General features: G+C 50.4%; 1 pseudogene; it reads right to left on the bottom strand.

The window, feature by feature from the left end:
- Positions 1-1,671: 1,671 nt before the first annotated feature.
- LOC144933357 (paired box protein Pax-9 pseudogene) overlaps positions 1,672-9,416 on the bottom strand; it is a 30,412-nt pseudogene continuing 22,667 nt past the window's right edge.

Below are 9,416 nucleotides of genomic sequence, written 5' to 3'. Positions count from 1 at the left end.
GTTGAGCTGTCATTTGTGGCCATGTCGCTTCTGAAAAAGAGCTTTATAACTCAATGGGCCTTACTTGGTAAAATGATCAATTAAACAGTTTAGTATATATTGTAAACCAATAGGGACACGCAAAGATGCATAGAGACAAATCGAGACGAATAGAGGCCAAATAGATATATACACATAGAGATGCGTGGAGATGGATTATAGTCGCACCGCAGTCGTGTGCTTGGGGCCATGCGACCAAAACTTACGGACCGCAGAACAAACCCAGGTGTGTCGTCTGCGCTCCATCAACGGAGGAGGAACAGAAAATCTGCGACGAACTTTCTCTCTCCTGAAGCCCTCTGGTCGGGGCCGGCAGTTCTCGACACGTACGCATGCATGTTGAACTTCTTTCACGCCGCACGTAGCCAACCGTGCTAACTTGGAGGTGTGGAGTGCTGCAATCATTGGCGTTCATCCCCTGAGTCGCAATGCTGCTGCTGCTGCCACCATCGACGCAGTAGAATTAGAAATGCAGGCGCGTGCAGTACAAAAAATGATTATATCTCCCTTAGGGCCTTCAGTAGCCTGGCACCACTGCCGAAGACTCGCTCGTATCTTACCGATTTCGTTGAATAACGGCTACCTGCGGCTGCGTTAAAACACAGTGAGTGATGTCGCGGCCTCGTAACTTTCACTGCTTTCAATGATGAACTCGGGGAACATTCCAGTGGAACGTATTTTACGAAGCCGGCAACAGGTCGTAAAAAGGAAAATCGTTCAGACATACTATATCACTGCGCAAATAATAATCACCACCATCATCATCATCATGGCAATGGCAATAAAAATGCATCGGTCACAATGTAATATTCCACATGTTTTGTTTAATATATACATATCTTACAATACAACAAGATATATAAACTCTAGTTCAGAAACGTAGAAAATTAAATATATAACTTGTCGAAAATGTACACGTTATTATTGTTTCCTCTTTCAGAACACGAAAACAAACGTGGACTCGAGACGCGAGGACATTTCGTGCGGCATCTCGTCTCGTACATCCGACGTTGGCTCGTGGGGGCCACTCGCTGGGAAAGTCTCCCCCCCCCCGACCAGAGCGTGGACTACGAACCTCACACAGCAGCAGCAGCAGCAGGGGCCGATTGTGAGTCGCGTCTAGAGCCATTGCATCGGAGAATTCGCACAGCGTGCGTGGCATGGATTGGGCCCTGGTGCAAGCAATAAAATGTGACCCCCTACCCCCCCCACCACCATCACCACCACTACTCCCCTGTCAAATTTCTCTTTCTCTTCGTAGCTCGGCGACTGGGGGAGGGTGGTTGGGGGGGGGCTCCGGCCCCGTGTGTCTCCGGGCGCAGTTCCACCCCACCGACCGCCCGCCCGCCGCGCCCTGCGCACGTAGAAAGGCTACGCCACGGCGTCGTCTTCTCGCCGTCTCCCGCTTGTAAAAGCGACCCGCTCAACGCCAGACGCCGTGAGCGCGAACCCCTCCCGCCGACGGCCACGATCCACGGGGTCCGCGCGTGGACGAGAGCGCGGCACAGACGTGACGCGCGCGCGGGCCACGTGCGGCCCGGTGAGTCCCTGCGGTCAACGTCGTCTTGGGAGGGAGGGAGGGAGGAGGGACGAGGGGGGTGGTGTGTGTGAGTGTGGGGGGGGGAGGCTTCTTCAGGACTTCCTCGGCGCCAACGCCTCCCCTCCTCTCTCGTCCCTCGCCGCCGCTGCGGCGGCCGCGGCAGCGACGGCGGCGGCCGTGGCCGCTTTGAAGTGGGCGGGCGACGAGAGGTCGGCGGGGTGCGGCTGGCCCTGCCACGCGGCCCCGTGGCCCGGCGGCACGAAGCCCGCGGCCTGTGCCGGGCCACCCCCTCCGCCGTACGCCACGTAGGCCCCCATGCCCCCCTGCGACTGGCTCGGGTAGGGCCCGAGACCCGAGGCCGACACGAAGGTGCTGACCGCGGGCAGACCTGACGCGTGGCCCTGCGCGGGGAGGGTACGGGGGGGGGGGTGGCGGGAGAGCAATTTTAGTGAGGAATTGGTGAGACATCGAGTGAGTAGGAAGTGACCACTCAATTTCAAGGTGAGAATGGATCGTCATCGTGTTTGTGTGTTGAACTGTCGCACCTCTGTACGTATGCAATCGTGCTAATTGGAGGTGCGGGGGAAGGACAACAATTTAAACACAACAAGAAGTTCTCAAGAAATTAGTTTTTTGTCATCATCAGCCGTGGTCAATCCACTGCTGGATGAAGGCCTCCCCAAGCCGAATACTCTGGGCTCTCTCCCACCTCCCCAAAGAACACATTCAGGGAATTCATGACCACGCGATTGCAATAAATTCTATAAATATGGGGAAAAAATTGTACATGGTATTAGTTTGGTCCCGTGAGTCACGGGCATTTTTTTTTCATGAAACACTAACAATCCCAGATGCCTTCACGTTTGTCGGTGCTGGCTTCAGCAGCCCACTGAACTGGGTTCAAAAAATAAAGGGCTCCAAAACAGACTTGCCACACGAAAACAAGCGGGATATTGGCAGCAGCGACAGAAACGGGGAAGGAAAAGAAAAACGCCGAGAAGGAACGGACGATAAATAACTCAAGATAACTCAGTCGGCGGTATGAAGTCGCAAGCGTCGAGCTGCTGCTCAAGTATGGGCCTGTTTCTAATCGATGTTTATCGATGAAGCTGTGAGCATCGAAGCTCAAGTGAGGCCGTGAAGAACTGTGCTCGCATTCGTCAGGTGTGAGAGAGATCGCACGCACAACGCAATCGCCGCTGTCGCGTTTGAATGTCGACTTTTAGACCACCAGCTCAACGCCGACTTTAATTCCGACTTCATGTTATATACTGTATATATATATATAAAACAAACAAAGGTCCCCCATGTAGCCTGAACAAAATTTTGGGGCAAGTGCTGCTAGCGAGCACCTCTATGAAGGCCGGCACGGCACACGCGGGGCCATGAGCGGGGAATTGAACTCGGGTCACCGCTCCCCACGTGTTTTATATACACAACGCACACACGCAAACTATATGCGACACGTGGTTTACCCACGCGCACACGACGCGCGGACCACGTGCTCTCGCGCCGCAGTGCAGGGAAATAAATGCGACCGGCACGATGCAAATGACATCTAAAATAAAATAGAAACTAGTTTTGAATTGCGGCTCTACAGTATATGTATACACACACACAGAAGTTAATTATTACAGTCCCTTGTCGATTGAAGCGATGAGGCGAAAACGCGAGTGGCTAAGACCAGTGGGAGGAAATCAAGTGAGTGTGGGCTTCGGTTCGTGGGTGCAGCGGTGGCGCTAACTACTGCGCCACCGCTCCACCCACGTGACACACTCTACATAGTTCAACACGTAGGAGGCTTTCGCGATCTAACCCCCCCCCCCAAATAACCCCCCCCCCCTGTATTATGGATACTCAACATAGGTATGTATGTTGAACGGCCCAGCGGATTATGCGTGTGCGCATGGTGGACTTCTTTCGCACCGTTCGTAGCCAACCGTCCTAATTGGAGGTGATGAATCGGGGAGGACAGCCAACGTAAAACGACAAAAGAGCGGTTCTAAAGGAAATGAGTTCGGGTAACATTGTACAAGGGTGCCTACGGACGCGTCCACACGGACGTAGTGGGACGCACGTGACACGGCTGCTCTGTTCGTGGCTATCGAGAGAGTATGTTGGGTTCGTGAGCTTCGTGAGGTCAGTCACCCGAGGCTGTGATCTCTCGCAGTGCAGACCACGAATACACGAATCCGTCCATTGGCTCGCCATTACACGCACGATGTGTTTCGACTCATTTTGAACGTTGCATTGACATTTGTCGCAAAATGAACGACGTTGAAACACTTCTCGACGACTGCAGCTAAATGGAGACATGAGACTGGCGTCAGTTACTCGAATCGTCGAGATCGACGACTTATGCGGGTTCGCTTTGTGCGATTTCACTGTATATGCGGCGAACCTATTCCCACCCACATGTCTCTACGCGGTTTGAATTCACTCTACATGCGGCTATGCGGTCGGACGTGGAACAACATCGTATGTGTGTGCCGTGTGTGTACTGTGCGTGTGCCGTGTGTGTACTGTGTGTGTACCGTGTGCGTGTGCCGTGTGTGTACTGTGCGTGTGCCGTGTGTGTACTGTGTGTGTGCCGTGTGCGTGTGCCGTGTGTGTACTGTGTGTGTACTGTGTGTGTGCCGTGCGTGTGCCGTGTGTGTGTAGCGTGTGTGTAGCGTGTGTGTACTGTGTGTGTGCCGTGTGTGTACTGTGTGTGTATCGTGTGTGTGTAGCGTGTGTGTGTAGCGTGTGTGTACTGTGTGTGTGCCGTGTGTGTGTGCCGTGTGTGTACTGTGTGTGTACTGTGTGTGTGCCGTGCGTGTGCCGTGTGTGTGTAGCGTGTGTGTAGCGTGTGTGTACTGTGTGTGTGCCGTGTGTGTACTGTGTGTGTATCGTGTGTGTGTAGCGTGTGTGTGTAGCGTGTGTGTACTGTGTGTGTACCGTGTGTGTGTGCTGTGTGTGTACTGTGTGTGTGTACCGTGTGCCGTGTGTGCCGTGTGTGTACGTGTGTGTGTACTGTGTGTGTACTGTGCGTGTACCGTGTGTGTGTACTCTGTGTGGGTACCGTGTGTGTGTCCTGTGTGTGTGTACTGTGTGTGTACACCGGGCAGACGTCTTGGAAGAGGTGGGTATGACCCACGCTTTTCCCCAGCGCACGCGAACCTACCTGCCGAACGACTACAACTGTGGTGGACCCATTTAAAGTGCTGGCTGAACAACAACAACAAAAACTGCGCCCCTCCCCCCCCTCCTCTATTGTTTCAACTGCCGCGCCCGGAGATCGAATCGAGCCGGCGAACATTGAGGATTTGCACGCCCAGACCTTGCTGACCGTCCACGCACCCACGGCAGCATCCGCAAGCGACGTTGCACACAGCGCAGTTCGAACACTCGCCATTTAGTCTTGACCTCCACCTCCCGCCTCTGGATCTCGACTCCTGATGGAGTTCAACAACGATGATGACGTTGTCCTGCTGCTCTATTTAAGACCGGAAGCAGGTGGACGGCTTCACTCTTCTGGCAAATCGCCCGAAGACGCTGGATATAATTTCCAGCGAAACGTCGTACTACTCGAATAGTAAATGTTGTGGATTCACTCGTCAACACACCGGTGGGCTAGAGTAGTGAACCATTTGTCTTTTGTCAACGTGTCACATTTTTTACTCATTGGCCGTGTCGGGTGGTGGAGGGTTACGACACATTTATAAATAGCGCGATCTAACCCAAAAACCTTTGCGATGAATATGGGGAATATAAATGTATTTATGTATTTCTTGCTCTTGTACTTATTTCCCCTCCCCCCCTCCCCCTATTCAGCGCCAGCGCGCCAGACTACCCCGCGCATTGTGAGAAAGGAACGTTGCATTGGCACCAATCCACGGCGCTTAATTGCGATCGTTAGGAATTTATTTATGAGCGGGGGCGCACCTGGGATGTACACCGCGACGTATTTCATGCTACAGCTGCGGCTACAGCAGCAGCAGCAGCAGCAGCGAGAACGTTTGCGTTTCGAAATATTCCTTTTTGCTGTGATGATACAGGTAGCACGCCGGTCAATCAGCGTGCCTAATCTCAGGCTCCGTAGCGAATCTCCGGGGGAAATAATCACGGATGCGTTTCCCACCGGAACATCACTCGTCGATTCCTCTAAGCCGTTGTTGGGGGGGGGACTCCATCCGCCGATTGTCAGTGACCCTTTTTTTCTGCTTCATGGCGTGACTCTGCAGATTAATTCCATCGTGTCTCTTGACCCACCCCAACACCGCCGCCCACACCAAGTTCGTACATCCACACTCGTATTGACGCGTCACCCATTGCTGCAAACTGTTTTTGTGGCGACTGGCCTGTGGTGAGCAACCGAGATACTTTATTTTTAAACGCCAACAAAACAGCGGCGAAGGTTGCCAAGCGAGTGGTGTTTTCGTTCAACAATTTTAGTTTGTCTTCTCGCTTGGCACACGCTCCAAATCTCCGAGTAGCCTGTTACCCCCTTCCCATGGACCTCCAAAAGTATCAGCAGCGGCAGCGGCAGCCGCAGGTGCAAACGAGTACTTTCTATCCAGGCTGCACGTGTCAATATTGTTATAGCAAAATTAATAACGGCGCTACTTAGGAAGGGCAGGGCCTGAGTTCGTGAGCGGGCAGCAGGTCACGGGGTGGTTGGGAGAAAACGTTGGGAGGGTCCAACTCTTCCGAGACGTGTGGAGGCAGCGTGGAAGAGCAGGCCAAAACATTCCCCCTCTTAGAGCTGCAACCATCTCGTGTCAGGCCTTTCCGCCGGCAGTGGCGTGAGCGAGCAATTGCAGGGTTTGCGCCTTTGCCTTTTGCTCACATCCCTCTATATTAACAATACGCTTGTTTGCACACATTGTTCCAGCAGATTCTAAATTGTGTGGCTTGCGAACGGCTAAAATATATACAGGGTGGGCAAATACGTCAGGACACAGGGTTATTATGATTATTTTAACAAATCACACCGGGTTATTTAATTAATTTAACAAATGTTCAAACTGACTACCATTTATATGAATGAATGAATTATCTTCAGAAATGAATCTAGAACAGTTTTTTTTTAAGATTACAGCTACCTTCTTCAGCATAAATGAAAAAATATATTATGATATAAAGAATAAGATACAATTTTAACTTAAAGAATATACAATTTAAACGGTTTAATATCATTATTAAAATAAACGAAATAACCCTATGTGTGCTGGCTTTTTGGCCACCCTGCATATAAGAATAACAGTCTCCAGTGTGTATTCCTATAGTTCACGTAGAGTTGGTCTACATAATTACTCTTTAAATACAGAATTATCTTATATGGTCTGGTTGCCTTCGGCTAAGTTGTTTTGTACCTTCCGTAAAGTGAAACTGGTATTATTATGCAAGTAAATAGGCAAACAATATGCCTCCAGACATCTGTCTCTGCGCATAAAATATAAAACATATCTGGGAAATGTAAAGAGTATTTGCAGTTTAGTTTTACCTGGCGGGACAGATATATGAATGACTTATATCGCTTGCCTATTTATTTTGTCTGCTTATTATTTTTTTGTTACTTATACGCTTGCATCGCAGGGCATATATACATATTCCTCTTGTGAATCAGCTCATGTGCACGAGTGAGATGGATTGTGGAATTCGCCGGCCTGCGTGGGAAGGCCTTCATCCAGCAGTGCATAGACCATGGCTGCTGCTGTTGGTGACGCTAAAAGCAGTGGTGGGCGCTAATCGCACATCCCCATCACCTCGCTGCAACAATTCGCATGTGGCCTCTTGTTCGCACACACTCCTCAACGAGCGCACGTGTCTATGTTCATACCTACTCGATTGTCATTACAACGTCTTATCACCACCACCATCATCAACATCAACATCATCAGTTTAACACGTAGGCTTTCGCGACCAATAGCATCCATAATAGAGACGTCAATGTCATGTATAGAGGAAACACACAGATGTACTCCTGCACTCCTTGCTTAAGGAGTTCAAAGTTTCAGAATATGCCATGCACAGAGAGAGCTGTGAACACGGTCAAGCATGCAAACAAACACTGGTGAATACACAACTCTGAATAATTCAAAGCCCTCTGCCGATTCACTGCTGGATGAAGGCAAGTCGTTTGGCAGTGCTGGTCAGCGCAGAAAGGGTGAACGAGAGGGCCCCAGGTTCGGATGAATAAAGCACTTGCCGTGGCCGGGAATCGAACTCAGGTGCGATGGGTTACAACTTTATTTGATAGCGCAACGAGCGGACCACTTGCGCCATTGAACGTGTTTAGGTGATCGCTGATGCCCCATCGACAATAATAATCGGGCATTGTCTGTAGGTCATGTCCTAGCTCACATCCCACTGTTAAGGTCGTGAACCTGTGCGCTCATTATAATTGAACTCACCTAAAAATATATATTTTACCAGGTAAGGCCGACTGAGCTATGAGTTTCCTTTCTGAAGTAGCCTGGTCACAAATGATAGCTCAACGAAGTGGCTTATCATGTGTAAATCTATAGCAGCCAAACACTAAACGCACGCTGAGTCTTAATGTGGAGGGGAAAAACCGGAGGACCCGGAAAAAAACTCCAAGCGACCACGTGGAGAGGGGGAAAACACGCGGACTCAAAATATACAGGCATCAGGTTCGGGATCGAACCAACGACCTCCTGCACACCCGGCGAGGGAGTTAACATAGTGCGACCGTGGCGCTTTATAATTAAGAACCCCAAAATATTCATTGTAGCCTTAAAATAAAATTTTCACATTTTTCACAGCACATTGCCATTTTCACAGCACATTGCCCGACACGTTGCCTATTATATATAGTTAGTTTTATATATGTTACGTTTGAAGCCACAGTGTTATCGACGAATGTGTTGCGTCGGTTTGTATTCTTTAACTCTTAATTGTGCTATTTGGTTCTTTCGGTAAAGTTACGTAGGTAGAAAAAAAATCATAGTATCACGACGTTTCGATCGCCACACAAATTGTGGCTTTCGCACCCCCGCCAAAGCAGCACCACCACCACCAAACAATGCGCGCAGCAGTGCCCATCATTGCGATGCGTCGACACAATCACGCGTGCACACAACCGCGTCAACAGTGAATGGTGGTGAGTGTGGGAGCGCCGCGTTGACCCTCTCAACAGACCACAGCCCTGCAATGCTCGCGGGTTCGAACAGAAGTGATGGCTCCGCAATCAATGCCCGTTCCCCCGTGTCTCTCAGGCCCGTGTTAATCGAATGCTGGCTTCCCCCGCTTTGTGCGGGTTCGCTTTGTGCGATTTCGCGTATATGCGAATACCCCAATTTCGCTCGATTATCCGGTTTTGCATAAACTCTGCATGCGGCTATTCGGTCGGACGTGGGACAACATCGTTTGTGTACTGCGTGTGCACTGTCTGTGCTCTGTGTGTACTGTGTGTGTACTGTGTGCGCACTGTGTGAGTGAAACATGTGCAAATAGGCGATCGTGACTGGCTGATGGGAATCCTATGAAACGTCCTTAATCTTTACTGCAGCCTCAATCGTTTACAACAGTGCGTTAATAAATACAATAGGGTTATATGAAACAAAACAGTTGGACTTACCTGTGCGTGCTTAATTCGCGTTTTCGATTATTTACCTTCTGGAAAAAATCTGCCCACGTCTCGCACGCCCGCAGCGTGCATGCACCCCAGGTTAAGCTCCGCTGTTCTACGGGGACTAGAAAGCTACATTTGTGCACGTATACAGTCGACGTTCCGCTTTTAATTGCCAGACTCAGAGGGTCAACATTTTAGAATGTGGAACTCCCCCAGAGATGACGGGTCTCGCACTGGATTCGTGTCATTGCCTTCCAGTGC

This window comes from Lampetra fluviatilis, chromosome 7 (assembly GCF_964198595.1).
Source record: "Lampetra fluviatilis chromosome 7, kcLamFluv1.1, whole genome shotgun sequence".
In the NCBI taxonomy this organism is placed as follows: Eukaryota; Metazoa; Chordata; class Hyperoartia; order Petromyzontiformes; family Petromyzontidae; genus Lampetra; species Lampetra fluviatilis.
This window is presented reverse-complemented; position numbering and strand designations above follow the sequence as displayed.